Here is a 22,595-nt window from a genome sequence, read left to right as displayed (position 1 = left end):
TGGGTTGAGGGAAAACCTCGGAAAAAACCTCAACTAGGTAACTTGCCCCGACCGGGAATCGAACCCGGGCCACCTGATTTCGCGGCCAGATGCGCTAGCCGTTACTTCACAGGTGTGGACTCCGGTTGTCAATGATGAGTTTTAAGTGCCAAGGGAATCGTTATGATGATTGTCTGCGGAAAGATAGGAGTAAAGGTCTCGTATTGCAGATTTATATTCTCGTACTTTATACACTTTATCTTTGTTTTTTACTAAATAGTCCACAGTTGTAATGTAAATTTCGTATTCTGATTCGACATGAGCTATAGTTTTTGCTTTCCCAAACATCCTAGATACTTGCCCTTTTTTCGATACTATGGACAACACATCTTCTTTCGACAGTCATGAAAGACATCTTGCATAGAAGTTAAACAGTACGGCCACTCGAACAGTAGAACAAAGACCACATAATGCACGGGTTTGCAATTGTGTCATTTCTTTGAAAGTAGATAATGATTATTTTACAACTTGGGAAAAACACCACCTACCGGTACCACAAGTAACAAGTGACTGCTCCTGTTGCCGGAAGTTTGCGGAAGCATTCTTACGGCATATTATTGTGTAATGGTAAAGGCTTCTAGAAAACCAGGGTGAGAAATACAATCCGATAATCCGCCGATTGGTTAATAGGGTGACGGATAATAGGGGCTCTACTGTATGTACTTCGTCCGTTTTGTTGTCTTCCTTTCTTATTTCCTTGTCTATTTCTCCCTCTTCATCTGTTCCTTACTTTTAAGAACACGTCTCTCTTTCTCATTCTCTTAACGTTTTCCTTCCTTTCATTTCTTAGGCAGGGCAGATCATCTTAGGCAGGGCAGATCAACTTAGGCAGGGCAGATCATATCTTAGGCAGGTCAGATCATATTAGGAAGTTTAAATGTAGAAACAAAGAACGGACGTGGCAAAATTTTCCTTTGTTAACCGCACAATAGTAGACTGGAACAGCTTACTTGCGGCAATCTTTCAGGGTGGTCCTCTCAAAATCAATACATTTAAGGAAAGGTTGAGAAGATTAGACTGAAAATGTAATTGTAGGTGCAGTGTAAATATCTAAGTTGTGTCATATAATTAATTAAGTTGATATGTAATTAATGAAGATGATATGTAATTTAGTTGATATGGAAATAAATTAAGGTGATATGTAATTAATTAAGATGATATTTAATTAAGTTGATTTGTAATTAAATAAGGTGATATGTAATTACTTAAATTGGTAATAGTTGGGTGAAATAGAAGTACTTATATAAGTTAGGTTTACTTTTGCTTATTGTAGGCGTTATTATAGAATAGTTTTTATTTATAGTCCTAGGTTTATTGCATCTATTTATTTATAGTTAGAAATAAATTTAGGTTTATTTTATTTCATTTTTTTATATTTCTTTTATTGCTGTAATTATTGTAGAATTATAATGGTATTATTGTATATTATATGTCACTGCCACCGGGTGTATGCCCAATTGTAGTGTTAATAAATACATACATACATACATACATACATACATACATACATACATACATACATACATACATACATACATACATACATACATACATACATACATACATACATACATACATACATACATACATACATACATACATACATACATACATACATACATTTCTGTACATGCTCTGACTCTTGCCGATCACTCTTCCATTCTCATCTTCGCATAAATCAATAAATTCCTTTTACGTCTCCATTAATGATTCCATTTGTTCTTTGACAATATGCCTTCTCTTTCTGTTTTCCTCAAAATGATTGTATCTCCATTTCGCAGTATCTGACAATCAGCACACAAAATAAATACTACCAGTAATAGACGCCACAGTCCGTACACGCATCCACTAATATCTCCATTTCCTCATTTATAAATTAACTATAAGTTAATAATTGCATAATTCTTGTTCCTCGATTGCTTACGCCTTACAAGCAATCTGCTCCCCCTTATCCTCCATTTCCTTTCTCTTCCTCCCATTCTTCCACCGCCCCTCCCATTTCCTCCTCCTCCTCCTCTTACAAGCAGACATTCTCATGGGGGCAAATAAAAAAAAGTTAATTTTTTTCTTCCGCCATGTTAATAATGCAAAAACAAGTGCTTGTACAAATTTTCACATTCGAGCGCAATTACGAGGGCCGTAAAAACAATTAGTTTCTCCGGGGCCGTTTACATAAATAAAACACAATTTCATTGGAAAAATTTATTGGAAAAGATACAACAGCAGCCGTTAAGCTATTTTTTAACATATTCTCCATTGGAATTGAGACATTATTTTTTCATCTCATGGGATCGACAGAGAGCTGCAGACGGCTCTCACACATTGATTCCTATCCCAGGTGGCAGACTTCTACGACACAGGTATACAAAAGTTGATCCCATGTATGACAAATGTCTCAATTCCGGCGGGGAATATTTTGAATAATAGCTCAACAATTGCTCTATCTGTTCCAATAAATCTTTCCGTGAAATTGTGTTTTCTTTCTGTAAATGGCCCCAGGAAATCTTATTTTTATATAGTCCTCGTAATTGCGCTCAAGTGGCCAAAATTGGTACAAGCACTAGTTTTGACATTATTAACATGGGGGAAGAAAAAAACTAACCTTTTCATCTGCCCCCTTGAGAATGTTTGCTTCTTAGTCGTAGTGCACATTACAAGGTATGTATGTAATGTATGTATGTATGTATGTATGTATGTATGTATGTATGTATGTATGTATGTATGTATGTATGTATGTATGTATGTATGTATGTATGTATGTATGTATGTGTGTATGTATGTATGTGTATATGTATGTATTATGTGTATATATGTATATGTACGTGCGTGTGTATGCTTATGTACAGTCTTAGAAAAAGGCTTTGTCGCACAGATACATTATAAGTTCCAGAAAGGAGACAATGCGCATGATCAGACATACAACGAAACAAAACTATTTTTATTACCTCAACTATGTGAACCAGGTCGCTCGTCCTCTGATCATGCGCACTACCTCCTTTCTGGCACTTAGTATATATGCGACAAAACTTTTTTCTAAGACTGTACATGTGTATGTGTATATATGTACAGGTATGTATGTGTGTAATTGTGTCTATGTGTGTGTTCATGAATGTATGTATATAAAAATGTGTATGCACATGTGTGTACGCGTGAGCATATTATGTATGTCTGTCAGTGTACGTACGCCTAAGTGTGTATGCACATAAGTGTGTGCGTGTGTACGTGCGGTAGGTCCTATGTGCACATTCGTACATACGTGTTTATGTGTGTTTATGTACCTAGTCTGTTTGTGTTTGTTTGAGTATTCACTTTTTACGCGTACGTATATGTGTGCGTACGTGCTTATGCGTACAGTATATTATACGTTTGTGAGTGTACATGCTTACAAACGTCTGCAAAGATATTTATATGCGTACCTGCGTAATTACGTGCGTTTATATTTGCAAGCGTTCGTGTTGAGCCCGCAAGCATAATACGTGTTTCTTGTATCTGCGTACATGTGTGCGTGCGAGCTTACGTGAATATGTCTTTTCGAGCATACGTACGCGTATCTGCGTGGGTATATTTGTGCATGTAGGCCAACGGACGCAAATGTGCTTGTGTATGTGTGTGTTTACTTGCGTCTTAATGTTTATGCGTAAGTGAGAATGGTAACGTACTTGCGTCTTTGTGCACATACGTGCGTATAAGTAAGAATTTTTATGTACGCTTGTGTACCCTACGTACCATAATGTGTGATAATTGTAATTAGAAAGTTAATGGTTTTGTTTGTTCATTAAATAGTTATTTTCTCTTTTATATTTCTTACCTTCTTACTCTTACTTACTTAGTCTGCTTAATCTTCCGTTTTGTCTAACTTACACACCTCTGCGAATAAGGAAGGAAGGTCCATTTGATTGTACACTATAGGCTACATCTCATAAGTGTGTCTCCCTGCTCATGGAATCGGCTTTGTCGCAGAGCCATCGCGGAGAATCACTAGTCGCAAAACGTGACAAAGTAATGACGTAGAGTGAATGCTATCCGCTTGACACAAAGTGAAGTCTAGAGATGGAGATCATTCGTCGTAGTGAGCGAGAACGCAGTGTCGGATTGTGAACTGCATCTCTACCTTCAGTGTTTTTTTAGTTGGTTATTTAACGACGGTGTATCAACTACTAGGTTATTTAGCGTCGATGAGATTGATGATAGCGAGATGATATTTGGCGAGATGAGGCCGAGGATTCGCCATAGATTACCTGGCATACACCTTACGGTTGGGGAAAACCTCGGAATAAACTCAATCAGGTAATCAGCCTAAGAGGGGATCGAATCCGCGCCCGAGCGTAACTTTAGACCGGCAGGCAAGTGCCTTAACCGACTGAGCCACGCCGGTGGCTCCTTCAGTGTTCATAACAAATAAATAATTAACGTAAGGAATAAGGAATCAAAATCGGTTTAGTATTAGCCTATATTAACTTCATCTGTATTCACTTATTTTGTTGATTTTTCATTAAATTATCATTTTTATTGTCATACTGCAACATACACCTTAACTCACACTTTCAAAGTCATAAGTAGCCACTATTAATTGTGCATAAAAGCTTATATCTGTTAAGTGGGTTCTTCTTCGCGATTTTAGTGCTATATGATCAATAAAAAAAGTTCATAAATATAGGTAGACCCGAACATAGCTGCGATCCTGGAAGTAAATGACCTGAGAAGAGGAGCCAGTAGCTTAATAAGTATCTATTCTAAACCAACACAACCTTTACACTTGCCTTTTACAAAGTTGTCGTTTTGGAGGCCACCAACTTCAAATTTTAAGTCTGATCTTACTTTCACTATGGTTATTACAACTTACAATAATGGGATTTGCACAGTGCATGAAGACATTTTACATTTTTTGTTTGAAGACACCAAATAGTCTATCTCTAAATTCTATAACTAAAATTTCCAGGATATCCCAGTACTTATTTATTATTGATTCAGACACCTTTGAAAGTGATTGCAGACATGGAAAATGATGAAACTCATTTTATGTTGCTTGGCACGGACCCCACGATATTAATTTTCTTCAACATGCATATTAAGTAACAGTCAAATTTATCTGTATTTAAGATAAGATCTTTTGATATAACTTATAATAGTGTCGTTGACACCTATTGATATTTTAGAGCACAGTAAACATTTCGCGTTCTTGTTACAACTACAATAAAATATCCTCATATTTGCCTCTAAATATACGTTTTCGTGGTGTTGAAATCGACATTACAGTAGGCCTAGATAGTGACATCTCTATGTAGCAAACACAATCTTCAAACAGTACTGTTTAACAGAAAGAGACCTGTGGAGTAACGGTCAGCGCGTCTGGCCGCGAAACCAGGTGGCCCGGGTTCGATTCCCGGTCGGAGCAAGTTACCTGGTTGAGGTTTTTTCCAGGGTTTTCCCTCAACCCAAGATGAGCAAATGCTGGGTAACTTTCGGTGCTGGACCCCGGACTCATTTCACGGGCATTATCACCTTCATCTCATTCAGACGCTAAATAACCTAAGCTGTTGATAAAGCGTCGTAAAATAACCTACTAAAAAATAAACAGAAAGAGTCTGCCGCTGATATTTTCTTCTAAACTCTAAGCTAAGCGAAGCGGTGTAACGAGGAGGTGCGTGTTTTGACGTATTACCACAGTCTAGTATATATAATCGCGAAGCTCAATACGTAGTAAATATGCAAACATTAGATAGTTGCTCACCACTAGGCTCGCTAATATCGCCTCATTACAGGCAATGCAAAATAGTACCGTCACAGTCTATTGTTTCTAGCACCCTCAAAACTTAAGCTTCGTGACTGTATATAGTAGACTGTGGTATTACTCTGATCTGAGTTGAGACTCGTTCAACATGCCTCGCGAGACCATATTTTGCGATCACTATCATTGGACAATAACAAAACAATGGACGTAGACAGAGGATAAATTTCTTGCCTTACCCATGCCGAGAATCGAACCTCAGACCGCTTGATTGGGAAACGCACACGCTGTTCACACAAATACAGCGACGGAATCATTAAATTCTTATCCCCCTGTATTTATTCCTTTCACTTTCCACTTTCTGTCGTAGAAAATTCGCCGCTCTCAAATTCTGTCACGGGAATTGAAGATTTTCTGTATTCATTCAAAGTTATAATGTTTAATGGATACGTTTATTTAATCAGTACCGTACAGTATTTTAGTTGGTTATTTTACGACGCTTTATCAACTGCTATGATTATCTAGCTTCTGATTTAGATGAAAGTGACAATGCTAGCGAGGTGAGTCCAAGATCCAGCGCCGACAGTTGCCCAGCATTTGCTCTTAATGGGTTTAGGAAAAACCCGGAAAAAGCCTCAATAAGGTAACATGTCCTAACCGGGATTTGAATCCGATCCCGCTAGTTTCACGGTCAGACGTGCTAACCGTTACTCCACAACGGTGGACTAGTACAGTATTAATTCTTGCATTATGCTAAGATGCCTGCCATTTTTTATTATAACATGTGATAGATTTAAGATATGTTTTATTATTACTTTTTTTTTCTTTTTTGGATACCGGTACCATATTTTCTGTGTCATGTTTTTACCCCATGTGCCCTTGTTCTACACGGTGCAGGCTGAGTGGGCGAGGTAAACGGACATCATCGCCTACGTGCAGAATGTCACTCAGATCTGTAGAATTGAAGGTCGTAATAAAATACATGGGAAAACACCAGTAACTACTCCGGTCTATGCAAATATGTTTGTACATGTGTATTGTGTAATGAGTGACTGGCCGCAATAGGAGTTCGACCCTGGTAACTTCAATTTATTTAGTTCTTGCTTCTTATGTTCTCAGAACTCTTTTCATTTTATAATCGTATCTGTGCATAATGCCAGCAGTAACAAAGATATCCTATGTTATTAACTTTTAATTAATTTATTTGCTTATTTTGTTTATTTATTTATTTACTCATTTATGTATTTATTTGTTTATTTAGTTTAATTAATTAATTAATTTAGTTATTTATTTTAAGTTGTGAGAGTATAAATTTATATTTTGTAAATATATACAAAAATACACATAAATAGAGTATACAGACAAATAACAGTACAAATAGATTGAAATAACGATATATACTGTAATAATTATAAAAAAAGAATTTAATAATGTTTAATAAATTTGAGGATCGAATGAGCAGTGCTCCTATTCGATCGCAGTTCAGAAATAAATTAGAAACTAAAATAAAATAAAAACTACAATGAATTCACATTATATAATATTGGCATAGAGAAGAATATATATAATTTTGTACGTCGATAGGACAATTTATGAAAAAAGAAATGTAATAAATAAAATATATGCATATACATATACAGGAAGTAACAGAATAAATATTCCTAATTTTTTGATGTGATAAAGGACACGAAAATAAACATTTTGTCTTAATAAAGTTTGTAGTGTCCGGAAATGCTTCGTATAAAAGATGGAGCTCATCACTCAATTATGGCTGCATTTATGTTTCAGCTGTTCTTGCTACCATGGGAAAATTAATAATTGAAGTTAGTTTGTTGTTGTATGTCACAAAATATCGTTTATAAGATCTGTTTGTTTAATTTCATGGTATTAAAATGGATCGGTATACAAATACCAAAGTTGCAGACATGCATAAGGCATTTGGAACAGCTTAGAGCAGCCGTCGGCAGAAATGTCATCGCGATGCCTGTTACTAAGTGACGTTGCAAGGGCAAGCAAGGAATACACATCCCCCCCCAAACAATCCTTTGCAGGTGCATTGTACAAGCAGCTACCAGTGGCGTAATATATAGCTAGTTAAGCATAGCTTTGTCCAAAGGTAGGAAACGTGTATTTAGAGGAGAATGGGAGGAAAGTATTTTTCTTGTGCTTAAGGAAACAATAGTATAGGTTTATTGTGCTCGAAAGTTTTAAAGGGCATTTATCAACACAATATTAAACGTCATTATAATGTAGCCTGTGTCATAAAGAGCATCAGAAGATCACAGGTAGGTATTTATGAATATTTAAAATCTAAATTGCAGTACGAAGGGCAACAGCAAAACGCAGTAGATATGTACGATATGGTGCGATCATTCATTACAATGACAGATATCTGGAAATCAAGTATGAGGGAAAAACAGTTCCATCATTTCCCATCTCTTTCTGATATTTCTGAATCAAATTTAAATAATTATGCTCATCTAAATTAAAAAAAGGATTTTAACAAAGGAGATTCGGTGATTTTAAAAATATTGCAAATGTTTTCTTACTTTTTGCGAATCCTTTGACCATAGACATAAACAAGGTTAAGCCAGAAATGCAAGTAGTAGCTGATTTACAGAGTGAGATATATTTACAAACCTGGTGCAAAGACGTGTGGTTTAAATTTCTTTAAAATTCTGTCTACGGAAAAATATGCTTCCCTTAGGTTATTTACCGCCAATATAGCGGCTATATTTGGTTCCACTTACAGTTGCGAATTTTTTTTTTTTCAAAATTGAAACTTGCAAAATCAAAACCAAGATCGCGGCTGAAAGATGAAAGTTTGTTCACTATCTTGAGATTGGCTACTTATGACATAAACTTAGAATTCTGTGTCACCTTGAAAGTTACGGTACAGTAAATATGAAGCTTGTGATGGCTGCACGCAACTGATGTCTGAGCGGGCTCTCCACCCTACCCACAACTATGCGACGTCATATGTATTGCAGGCTGTATTGCCTGATGTCATCATGAGTACAATTCTGCCGATGACTGGCTTAGAGCAATGCTAATTTGGCAAAGAGACCTTGCCATACAACATTTTCAAGACTGGATCAACATCTTCGAGATAGTGGCCAGTTCCAGTTAAAGAAAGTAAATTCAGGAGCGAATCGATTATTTAAATGTACATTTTCCGAATCGTTGGATAGGAAGAGCAGGTCCAATTATTGTAGGTACGTTCCCCAGATATGATTTCAGTTGATTTTTGTGTTTGGAGTCATATTAAATCATTGTATATCAAACACAAATCGACACAACAGAAGAATTAGTTGCTGGAATTATTCTTGCTTTTGCCGATCTTCGTAACCGACCACAGATTTTTCGAAGGATTCGTCGTTCAATCATACGGCATTATACTGTGTGTATCAAGAATGGCGGTCGCAATTTTAAACAGTTCCTATAGTTTGTCAATACCATTTTCTTAATATCTGGTATTAGATAAAAAAAGTTACTGTCTAACTTTGGGATACAGAACTGGCGAGAGAGGGATGGAAAGCATGGGGAAAGCGTTGGTTCCCCGTCCACAGTCCACCGGCGTTGAATGACGTATCTGTGGCTCGTACGCAATCACATAAGACAGACACTGAATACAAATTCCCTCCCTTACCAAGTCAGTGACGCGGGGGTGGAAGGAGGGGATGAGTGACATATTCCTATGAGTGACGTAACGCCGCAATTGGCGCCTAGTTCTGCAAGCCTGGTAAAGTAACGTTCCAAGTTGAGATTCTTCCATTTTTTCCTTCATACCACTATCACTTGAAAACAAAACATTTCCGAACATTGCTTTATTAAGAAAAAATGTTTAATTTCATGCTCTCTATCACATCACAAAATTAGGAATAGTTATTCTGTTACACCCTGTAAATATATGTTTAGACAAAAAAATCCAAAATTAGATAATACAAATATAATATATGCTTATTAATTTATACACACATAAGTTTACTTAAACTAAAGACAGTAACTCGTTTTTAATTTTCTTATAAGTATTTTACTTAGTTAGGCTACATATAGTATGTTCTTACTGCGTAGAGTAGGTTCAGTTTTTACTTAATTACCTAATAAAAGTTTTCTCTCTTCTTAACTTTTACAATAAACTGTCTAACCTTTATTAATCAGTTAATCTTTTAGTACTTTGATTTTTATTGTATTTGTAAATTTAATATTAATTGTAATTGTATTCTTAATATTGTAGTTGTAATCCCCTGGTAGAGGGGAAGGGAAGGCCTGATGACCTTATCTCTACCAGATTAAATAAATAAATAAATAAATAAATAAATAAATAAATAAATAAATAAATAAATAAATAAGTAAATAAATATTAGAAGTTCCTATTTGTGATTTAGCTACAGAATTATACAACCGACGGTTAAAAGTAATGCTGTGCTTTAGACCAGATAATCAAAACGTTTCCTTAAAAAAAATAATTATTCTTTCTTTGTAATAATTTAATGGATTAAGACTAATTTTTGTACCTCCACTCCAAACATTAATGCCATACTGAATAACGGACTGAAAAGTGGCTAAAGAAACATTACGCAGAATTCTTATGTGAAAGTAGTATAGAAATTTAACAAATTTATAAATTGTTTTACGACGTCTCGTACAAATATAATTAATATGCTAAGACCATTTTAAATATTGATCAATAATGATATCCAGATATTTCACACTTCTTTCAATGATGCACATTTGCAACTCTTAGTGTCCACACCTGTGGAGTAACGGTTAGCGACTCTGACCGCGAATCCAGGTGGCCCGGGTTCGAATCCCGGTGGGTCAAGTTACCTGGTTGAGGTTTTTACGGGGTTTTCCCTCAACCTAATATGAGCAAATGCTGGGTAACTATCGATGCTGGACCCCGAACTCATTTCACAGGCATTATCACCTTCATCCCATTCAGACGCTAAATAACCTAAGATGACGTCGTAAAATAACACACTAAAAAGCAACTCTTAGTAACCAAAACATTTTTATTTTGTACTATTAATCTATCTTCATTACGAATTTTTAAATTTTGAATGCCGGCAGTTGTTAATGAAAACGGAATTCAGGTGGATTTTGATATTTTAATGGAAGGAAGTTGGAATAAAGCCATTTTTTTAACAATACTAATACCTATATTAGCATTTTTGTATGCTTCTTGCCAAGACAAACCACTGTAACCACTAGTGTAACATCTGCATATGAATATATAGATCCTTTCATTTTTTCTAAATTCATATTTAACAAATAATTAACATATAATAAAAAGGTCCCAAAATTGTTTTTATATTCACAATTAGATCCGTATTAATTGACTGAAGCACAGAAAATTATTTCAAACCTCATCTAGAAAATTACTTCAAACCTCATCTAGAAACACTAAAAAAGTAAATTCCAATTCTCCCTGACATAAGCCACAAAACGTCCATAAGGCATCAATTCAGGAGCTTAGCATACGATATATAATGTAGTCTTTAAACCAATGAATACTGTACTACGTTTTTGCCTTTCTAGTATGTACAAGAGAAAAAATTGACTCAAAGTTAATTAAAATTCAGCGTGGCTTTGTTCCTGAGATCACGAAGGGATACCGAACAATTTCTATCGGTGCGGTGTGGCCTTGGTTACAGCAGGCATTGCACCATTATATGTAACAGACATTGCTCAATCTGAACTGATATGTAGGAAGAATGCCGGAGAAGTTAATCCACGAACGCTTTGGTAAGAAAATTGAAATTTCTAAGAAAACACATTTTCTATCAATAAAATTCTAGACCGGAATGGACACATTCTTTTAATCAAATGCCTTGCATAGAAGAAAAGATTATGAGATCTAAACGGACGGTTCTCGTACACAAAGAGGAAACTGTGAAAAAGTAGTATGTTTTGCTTTTGTTGTCTATTCAAGTGATACAGAAATTTTCGGGGCAACAGATAGACTTGCTCCAATATGCACTGTCTTCCATGCGAAACGTCTCGCCATTAAACAATCTGTTAAGTGGTGTAACACAACTTCTCATACGCATTCTGGTTCTCAATAATAAGTGATTACACAAAGCATACATTTCATCTTTCCACTCTCGCGGATATAGAGCGGACGCTGCAGTGCACAGCGCAGCTGCCCACATACAAGCGTGGAAAGATAAAATGTATACACGGTGATAATCATATGTGTCATTTATGGGAAAACGAATATGTTTGTCATATTGAGAACTATAGAGTTGACGAATTGGCAAAAACAGCAGACTCCAGCAAGACCAAAATATGAGAAACTGAAAATAAAACGCTAATAATAACTAACATGAAAATTCACAGTGTTTTAATACCAATAATAACTCCATTAAAATATAATATATTTTCTTCCCTTATGTATGCAGACGATTAAAGTGAACATCATTCCTGCCTGATTTTATAAAAACAAACTTTACTTCCGACAGTGGTAACTCCGTCCGTATTTCGAAAAATAGGAAAAATTGGAGAATACTGGGTTTACAGAGGAAGACCTGCCCTTGGGCAGAAAACTATGAATGAATCAATATTACATATTATGTAATGTTGTGTTGTATTGTCTTGTGTCTTCTTATATTGTTTTGTATTGCATTGCATTGTATTATTTATTTTTGTTAATGTTATTATTAGGGGGCGGATGTTGATGGCCTAAAAATCTACTTAAAATGATCATTAAAAATGCCCTTAAACTAATGGAAAAATTACATGATATAAAAAGAAAATTATATTTAAATATTATTCACCGTACTTGCACCACAACTTCTTAAAAATTAGTCGCCTTGTTTCAATGACTGCCCTGCAAATCTCGGACAGAGGAGGCAACTCCTTGGAATTTGGTTAAGGTAAAGGAAAAGAATATGGAACAAAATGAAGGTTTCAAGGATAAACAATGTGTTTCAATCAGGAGTGGTCCATGTGAGCGCCTTCATTCTCCGCCTCCTCCTCCTTCAGCACTTCACTTTTGTTACCAGATCTTCCAAATGAGTGAGTATGAATGACAAAACAAATTGTGGGCGCAGCTTGCATTCTTGCAATCTTTGTGTTAAAAATACTGTCTACTACAGTAGATATCCCTTCCGAACCATGTTGAGGACACAATGTCCTGTCCAGGACATGGTGAAAGTTTCCTCCCTTCCAAACATAAGTTCTAAAGACACCCTCGTACCGACAAAAGAACAGTAGCGGTCAAAGCCCTCACTTAAACTAAGCTGTTGTCAAGCATTTTATATTACTTCCGTTGTGTGAAGAGGAATAAGGGATGGACTTTAGAGTCAGTTCCAAACTATAAAACTCAAACTTCACTGTTATTCATTTATTCAGTAGGTAATTACTACTGACCTATTTGGTTAGAAAATTATTTAACAGACCTATCGGTAAAGAAGAAAGTAAAATGCATTCCAAATGATCTAAAAGTTCTTCAAAGTATTAAAAATGACCAAAAAATGCTGAAAAAATATATAAATGACCGATTAGTTAAAAAACTTCAAAAAATGCCAAATGCAATTTAAGAAATCACTTTTTTATGTTGATACTAACATAGAAAGGATTTTTATATTAACAGGCATCGTCCTAATGTGAAAAATAAGATGACTTTTCATCAACATCCACGCCCTAGTTATTAGTACCTACTAATACAATCTAGTAAACTTGGATTATTTTATCGCATAGTCCCTTGTCACACTTTCCTTTACATCATTCTTCTCAGAAGGAAAATGGGAAATATAAATGATTTATGTGAAACAATAATTTTCATAACTTTATGTATAAATTCACAGGGCATTATGGCGGCCTATAAACAGTCGCCCAAATAACAATTTCACTTTTCACACCTCGTGTCTATGCAAACGTCACGAGTCAAACGAAGGACACCAAACATTACAGACACCCAGTTTACGCAATATGAAGCAGTAATAACAATTAGAAACCTGGGTAGCGCTGTCTCTGCGGGAATGAAATGACTTCAGGTTGTGAAGCAGTGGCATCTTTGGAATTACCACATCCTTTGCAGGAGCATGAAGATTAGCATTTCTTTTACAAAGACAAAGGTTAATTTAATGTAGCCATATTTAGGATTGAATCATCCGCAACAGAGAAGAGCTCCCTGCCAGTGTCGATCGCTTTTGATTCTGGATCAATCCCCGCCGAGAGATAAGGCTTTTTGGACGAAAGATTCCGAAGTACGACTTCCTCTTAAAAGGAAAGGAAGGTCACAAACATATCGACGGCCCAGTTGAAAAGGGAAACAACTCAAAATTTAAAAGTTTTGAGAAACCTGAATTTTAAAGTTTCATGTTGTGAAAAGTCCAATTAACACACACTAATCTGAAAATTAAGTGTTACAAACAAAACACATTAAGTAAACAATATTTCCTCTGAGAAAAAGGCGTTTCGAAAGCTCTTAACAGAACTGAATCTCCAGTAAGTTGTCCCTCTTTATGTGCATTTAATTTTCCAATTCTAAGTTTATACACATACATTATGTAGAATAAGCCTTTTTTCTCAAAAATGATGTTTCTTATTTAATGTGTTTTGCTTCTAAATCGACGATATAGAACAAAGTTAACAGAATATGCAATAGTTTCAACGATCCTTTGATTTTGCACACCAATATAAAACTTTGAATGCATACAGGGTTATTTCCGATCTCTGATAACGAATTTGAATGACATGTGCGTCAGGAGTCACACGACAGCTGAACTGTGGTGCGAGATGACAGACCAGTAGTGAGTGATCTCATAGAGTGCACGGCGACTCCCAGCAGAAATTCCCAAGATAATCGAGCCTTTTTGGTAGGGGTACCCTTTCCAATGCCAAGTACAGTTGAGTAGAAATAAAAGAAGCCTGCAATAAATGAGGTTTCGTTATTTCCAAGAAAGGCATCTTCTGTGTACTTAATAAGACTGATAAAGCTCGAATGGAATTAATTTGTATCATCTCGTGGGATGCGGCGACTTGTGACGGGGTGGGTGGATTTGGTTGCTTTTTCCATTCTGGAATTAATCCCATCCGAGTTTTTCCAGTCTTATTAGGTACAAACAAGATGCCTTTGTTGGAAATAACGAAACCACGTTTTTTTGCAGGCTCCTATGATTTTCACGTAACTGTACTTGGCATAGGAAAGAATTGTTATGTACCCCTCCCAAAAAGGCTAGATTTTCTTGGGCATTGCTACTGTGATACACCGTGCACTCTGATTATGAAATCACTCACTCCTTGTCTGTCACCTCTTGCCGCAATTCAGCTGTTGGTGTGATTCCTGATGCACATGACGTCATTCAAATTCGTTATCACTGATCGAAAACAACCCTCTGCATTTCACAAACCTTTAAATTTTGAGTCGTTTCTCTTTCGAACTAGACCGTCGATACCACATCAATTAATATCATAGAACGGCTGGGGGGATCATCGTGCTTACCACACGATACCTCTATTCTGGTTGGAATGGTCGTTCATCTCTGCTGAAATAGGTGGACTTGAGGTCAATAGTCGGCTGGTCGGCCTTGGCTGTTCAAGGGTGTCACGTCACGGATGATGTAATAATGATTATATTATGCAAATCTAGTCTTTCAGGTGAAGCTCCCTGTAAAGCAGATTTGAATAATTTCAAGGGAAAAATTGTTCCGGGGCCGGGTATCGATCCCGGAACCTCTGGTTGAACGTACCAGCGCTCTACCACTGAGCTACCCGGGAACTCCACCCGACACCGTCTCAACTTTTCCCTCTTCCCTCTTCCCTCTTCATCTGAAAGACTAGATTTGCATAATACGTTACTGTGTACGTTAACAGAAAACCACAATTCCAAGTCACACAGAGATTGTGTGCACTCGTTGTGGGTCTCTGGCGTTTCGTCAGCCCACGCGAGTTGTGTGGATATAAAAGGGGAAAGTTGAGACAGTGTCGGGTGGAGTTCCCGGGTAGCTCAGTGGTAGAGCGCTGGTACGTTCAACCAGAGGTTCCGGGATCGATACCCGGCCCCGGAACAATTTTTCCCTTGAAATTATTCAATGATTATATTATTATTATTATTATTATTATTATTATTATTATTATTATTATTATTATTGTAAGAGAAATAGTTAATCGCTTTTTATTTGTGGAACGGAAATTACACTGACGTAATTCGACTTTGGTTGTCATGAAAATGCTTACACTGTGTAATATCTGATAAACTCATCAATGTGAACGAGTCCATTTCTATGGAAGGGGAGTCAACATGTATAAATAATTTGAATAATTCATTGTAATTCATGCGGAGGGAGTTTATTATGCAGAATATGTCAGAAATAGTCCGACAAATTGTTCTGTAATGTTCTTTAATTAAAACAAAAAAAACACACACACAAAAAAGCAAAAGGTTTGAATCTTCCAACTCAAATAGTTCTTGAGATATCAAATAAACATGATTTGTGATTAGGCTGTATACATGAAACTTAATGGATATTTGTTTAATACCTGGTATGCTGAAACTGATCAGGAAAAGAAAAAGGAATTGGTTGGGTCACTAGCTGAGAAGAAACTGCTAGCTGAATGATGCACTGAAGGAATGGCGAACGGGAGAAAAGTTCGGGCAGAAGAAAATACCAGATAATAGACGACATTAAGATCTATGGATCATATGCGGAAACAAAGAGGAAGGCAGAAAATAGGAAATATTGGAGAATGCTGGGTTTGCAGTGAAAGACCTGCCCTTGGGCAGAAAACTATGAATGAATGAATCGAACTGTTCAATTTCTAACTTACCGCGGAATGAGAACACAGCTATGACCAGCAGTGGTGATCAATTCAGCTGATCTTACAAAGCTCTGTGTCCACTCACTTGCAGTCATGAGCAAAAAAGAGCAACATGGCATTGCAAGCATTGAGATGATCTGCTCTTGCAAGCTCATGTGCAGTGAAGAGTGATCTCACACAAAGAGCACGAGTTGGTCACCATTGCTCTATACCACAGATGTCCAATTGTATCTCGTATGAGGTAACCCCTGGCGTAAGCAACCCGCAGCGCATATTCTTTAAGGTCGTTTTTCCTATTTTATATGGAAAGTTATTGACCTTAGCAGAGCATGCTTCACGTGCAATATCTCCTGGTTATATAGGCATTTGGACACTCATGCTCTATACACTACCTAATCATTCTGAGTTTTGGTTGATTTTCTATTTTTAATAGGTAAAAGTTTGCAATCGTTTGAGCTAAAAGAAACAAAATATCTCGAATGTATTTCTTACAAATAACATGTTATTTCCTTCCTTTAAGCCTTTTAGAGATTACGTAACTTTCATGATTGAGACTGGGTTTTAACAAATTCACAATATGATAACCAGGGAACGGATTTATATGGACTAAAAATATATGAAATATGTAAATATATATGTAGTTATTTTTACCAAAATATGGAATTAAATATGGATTTTTACCAAAATATGGAATTAAATATGGACTTAAAATTATAAAAAAATGACTATGTACGTTAAATATTGGTACATTTTAATCAAACTAAACAAAAAATATAATGGACGTACCTTATCTTCCAATGTAGTTTCAACAAAACACAATTTTTATTGTCTGTTACCATAACAATAGGTTACAAACATTTCTTTCAAGTGCTGAAAAGTGAATCTTCTTCTATTGTCTCTGAGGATAGATTTATACTGACTAAAAGAGCGTTCGACGTCACAAGAAGTAACTGGTACATAATTCAATTTCACAATGTCTGCTGGGGATAAGTCCAAGTTAATCTTCACTGTTGATTCACCACTCATCACAGCAACAACCTTTTGTAGTTCTTCATATCCAGGGTTTTTTGAAAGTACAGTGTCCACCTTAGCTCTTACTGCATCTGCAACTTTACCTCTACCACGATTCAGTTGTTCCACAGTACTATTTATAATTTCAAAACTTTCAGATAGTGAAAGGTGCCTATTTTGGAGACTTTTGAGCGTTTTTATGATGCATGAAAATGTATGCTGAATGTGAGCTAAGTCATTCTTCACACTTATGTCACAGGTAACTGTTTTCGCAGTATCAATTGAGACTGCATCTTCAGAGTCCAATGCAAGGAGAACATTGTTAATAGAGTCTATATGTTCGGCATAATATTCAACTGCTTCTAGCCATGTACCCCATCTAGTTAAAATTGGCTTTGGTGGCAATGGAATTTCAGGGTACATTTCTTTCAACACGTTAACTCTACTGGGAGCTTTGAGAAATACTTTTTTCACTGATGAAATCAACAAATCTACTTTAGGGAAATTGTCTCTGACCACTTCTGCCACACGATGAAATGCATGCGCCACACAAGTAAAATGAGTCAATTTAGGATATACAACAGATAATGCTTGTCCAGCTTTGACCATATAAGGGGCAGCATCGCTAATAAAGAATAACACATTATCGTACATAATACCCTTTGGCCACAGGATACCCATAGCTTCGTTGAACAGTTTAACTATAGTTTTGTTATTGCACTTTTCTAGAACATCACAATGTAAAAGAATTCGTTCAGAATATTGTTCACTTAACAAACCGATAACTACATTACCAACAAGTCTACCTTCTTTGTCGGGAGTCTCATCAATGGAAACCGAAATTGAACTATCTTTAATTTCATCTCTTATCTTCTGTATTGTCTCATCGTAGATGGATGGAGCATACGTCTTCCTAAGTGTTGACTCATCCGGGATTGTATGTTGAGTATATTTTTCAAGGAATTCCCTGAAGACCTTATTCTTTAGTTTGTAGAGAGGAATATCAGCAGAGATGAGAGAACGGCACAGGTCGATGTTAAACTCAGATCTTACATTCGATGTTGTTGGTTGTGTTAAAAACAATTGTCTCTGCTTGGAATTTAGTTGTTTGTTGGCCTGATGTTTACTAGTTGTAATGTGTTGTTGCACCAGGAACTTTTGTGTAGATGATACTGCACACTGACACAAATTACAAAATAATATTTTATTGTCAGTTGATAAACCATCTTCTTTAAATTCTGAAATGTAACTTGTTAGTTTTGATTTTAAATTGACTGAATGACGTACTTTTGGCATATTTACCGTCTTTATAGTATGATTTACAAAACTGAACCTATGTGTACTCTGACTGGCATTTAACTGTTGAGCTGCACAACTGAAGTCTGTTAAAAATTTTAAATTAAATTAATACAGTTTTGTAACTTACTTTCCCATTGTTGATAGGACTGCTAATTTTCAAATAACTCTGATGTTAAAGGGATTACTGAACATGTGTTTAAATCTCTATTGTTGAAATGTATTTTTAAAAGTTAATGGAATTTTGTTTTGTTTTATTGTTAAACCTAATATAATATGGACTGTTTTATATGAAATATGGAAAATATATGGAAATTAACGAAAATATGTACTAAACTCTAAAATATGGAAAAATATGGAAAATAAAAGTAGGATTTTTCAACCCTACACATTGTGAAACATAAAGATAATGCAAAATATAAATTATATTAGCTTTATAAGTAAATATGTATTTACATATAAATCCTTTCCCTGATGATAACTTTAAAAATATTTAAAATATGACTATAAGGTCTTCACTGGCATATTTATTTACTCTGTGGCTACTGCCACAATTAATTTGTCTGTCTTTTTTTTACACATCCTGTATATATTTAGAAATCTCCGGGTACAAGCTACGACTGAACCGCAAATTTTACGCAGAACGTGACTTCGACAAGTTGAATGTTACCGATATTTCTTCGAAATTTTGTCTGAGACAGACCCTCCTCTTCCTCCTCGTTCCGTTTTCGTTCGTTTTCTTGCTTTTGTGTGGCAGTTAGTCTTGGCATTGAAGCTGTAAGATAAAATGTTGTCAAAGATATGTTTAATTGTTTTTTTTTCTTGACATATTTTATTTCTACCTGTTATTAGGCATCGTGACAGCTTGTTTTGTGTTTTTGTTCGTTAGCTTATGTTGTGTGGTTCACGAGAAATTAAATATTTTAGGTAGTGACAATATAAAAATCATGGATGATTTTAATGATTTTAATATGCTAGCTTTCAAAACTTGTCGTTGATATTTTTAAATGTGTACGCATATTTCTTACCTTTCAAACGATGTATTATTGTTCACTGTTCTAGTCGAAGTGTCTATTGAGCACTGTGAACAAACGTGCTACGAGAAAGTCTGACACCGCAAGCGTCGAGGTGACCCGTTGACCTCCACCCGTGTGTACCAAGACATTTTATGCCAAAATAATGTTATTCAGTTATGCTTTGATATGAACGCGGGAAGACTCGTACACAATACAAGTTTGGCATTACTCACATAGAGATAGGTAATAATAATAATATAAGAATGATAATTATGTAATTATAATGATAATAATAATACAATTACACCGGTAATAATAATAAGCGTATTTACGAGATATTTTCGTGTGCTTATGTACAGTATATCAATTAATCTGTAGCCGAAATTTTTCTGGTAATTTTCGATTTTCCAAAAATAATTGGTCCTAACATATATAATTAACCATCCTGAAACCGAAAATCGCTTTTTTGAAATTTTTGTTTGTATGTCTGTCTGTCTGTCTGTCTGTCTGTATGTTTGTTACCTTTTCACGCGATAATGGATGAACGGATTTCGATGAAAATTGGAATATAAATTATGTTAGATTTTGGGCTATATGGCATTCAAAATAGATTATTTAAAAGGGGGGTTATAAGGGGGCCTGAATTAAATAAATCGAAATATCTCGCTTATTATTGATTTTTGTGAAAAATGTTACATAACAAAAGTTTCTCTAAAATAATTTGCGATAAGTTTTATTCCTTTAAAAATTTCGATAGGACTGATATTTAATGAGAGAAATGAGTTTAAAATTAAAATAACTGCCATCTAAGGCCGTATAATGAAATAAAAAACAATTACTTCGTCTATAAGGGGCCTTGGACAGCAACAATCAAGCTATGAAAGATAGCCTACAGAGAATGTTTCTGTGTTTGTATGAAGTAATATCGGAAGCTAAATTGACCGATTTGTATAATTAATTATTATTTCACCATTGGAAAGTGTAGTTTCTCTAGATGGACATAATGCTATCATGTTATTACAGTAACTTCTGATATAATATAATGTAATGTAATATAATATAATTATAATATAATATAATATAATATAATATATGTAATGTAATATTATATAATATAATTTAAGTTATTTGAAGGGTTCAGAACCATAGTGGGCCAAACGCCATTTACTGAATACGTAGAAAACAAGGGTTAAAATTAAGTTATTACCATAATTCAATGGAAACTTATAACAAGTAAAATAAAGTATACGCATTAAATCTAAATTATGTCAATGTTCATTAAACTATGGTTGCATGTAATAAAAATTAGAAACATGTTAAATGAATTGTCATTGGATCAATGAGTGGTCTCTGGACCAAAATGATCGCATTTTAATTATTTGGATGCAATTTAAATTAAGTAACATATTAAACGATTTATCCATCTATCAAACACGAATGTTCCCTGGATCAAATGTCCTATTTTAATTAAGTAATTACTTATATTTATTTCTAACAGGTGCAGCGGAGCGCATGGGTACGGCTAGTTGTTAATAATTCTATGTGCTCAAAAGCAGTTCACTTGTCTTTTTAATAGTACGTTCTCTTTTAATGCATTACTACTACTACTACCACTACTACTACTACTACTACTACTACTACTAGTACTGCTACTACTACTAGTAGGTACTACTAATACTACTAGTACTACTACTACTACTACTACTACTACTACTGCTACTGCTACTGCTACTGGAGGATTGACTTATAGCTTATTTTATTGCGTTCATTAGACGCACTTAAATCTTACAGCAAATTGCATTTATTTATCCTAATTCTAATACCCTAATTCCTGTATTAGACGTTACACACAATCTTAGGAATTTTCTCAAGTCTCTTGTTGTCACAGTTCTAATTTAAGGTACGGATGATTGTGCCAGCTACAGCTCACTCCGTAATTTAAGAATGGGCATGAGAAAGAATCAAAGAAAGTACTTTGTTATGTAGACTAGGATAGGGAAAATCATTCCTTATTTATACAGCTTTAACGTAAACTTGCAGTTTTGTTGATATACCCTTTTGGCATTATGTCCTCGAATTATTATTTATCAGTCTGTTTGCCTATACTTATCTCTGTCTGTTCACATTTCGTTACCTCAGAACAACATATCTTGCAAAAATCATATTTTAAATAATGACGATAAAAATTGCTATTGAACATCGAGTGCAATGTGTAAACAAACTTTTGATTTAACATGAAGCTAAAACAACAAGAAACGTTGTTTACACATTGCACTCGATGTTCAATAGCAATTTTTATCCTCATTATTTAAAATATGATTTTTGCAAGATATCCCACTGTAGTTCTGATGTAACGATTTGTCCGTCTGTCTACCTATATTATTTTATTCGTTTGTCTGCCTACATTTATCCGTTTGTCTGCATATACTCCACTTATCTGTTTGACAAATGTGGCGTATATTTAACCCTCTTCCTGCCTACTTTTGTCTCTTTATGAGCTTATGCCTCTATTTGTCTATTTATCCATCAGTCTACTTATATTATTCGTTCGTCTGCACACGGAATACTTATATTTGTCTGTCTGCCAGTCCATATGTTTAGCAATATGGCTCTGTCTGCCTACCTGTCTGTCTATCTATAGTCTTACATATGTCTGGCTATATTGTCGTCTTGTGTGTTTGTATTGTCTGTTTAGGTCTCCGACGAGTTTTACATTCATTCCACATTTATACTTCTTC

The sequence above is a fragment of the Periplaneta americana genome, chromosome 7, assembly GCF_040183065.1.
Source record: "Periplaneta americana isolate PAMFEO1 chromosome 7, P.americana_PAMFEO1_priV1, whole genome shotgun sequence".
NCBI lineage: Eukaryota > Metazoa > Arthropoda > Insecta > Blattodea > Blattidae > Periplaneta > Periplaneta americana.
This window is presented reverse-complemented; position numbering follows the sequence as displayed.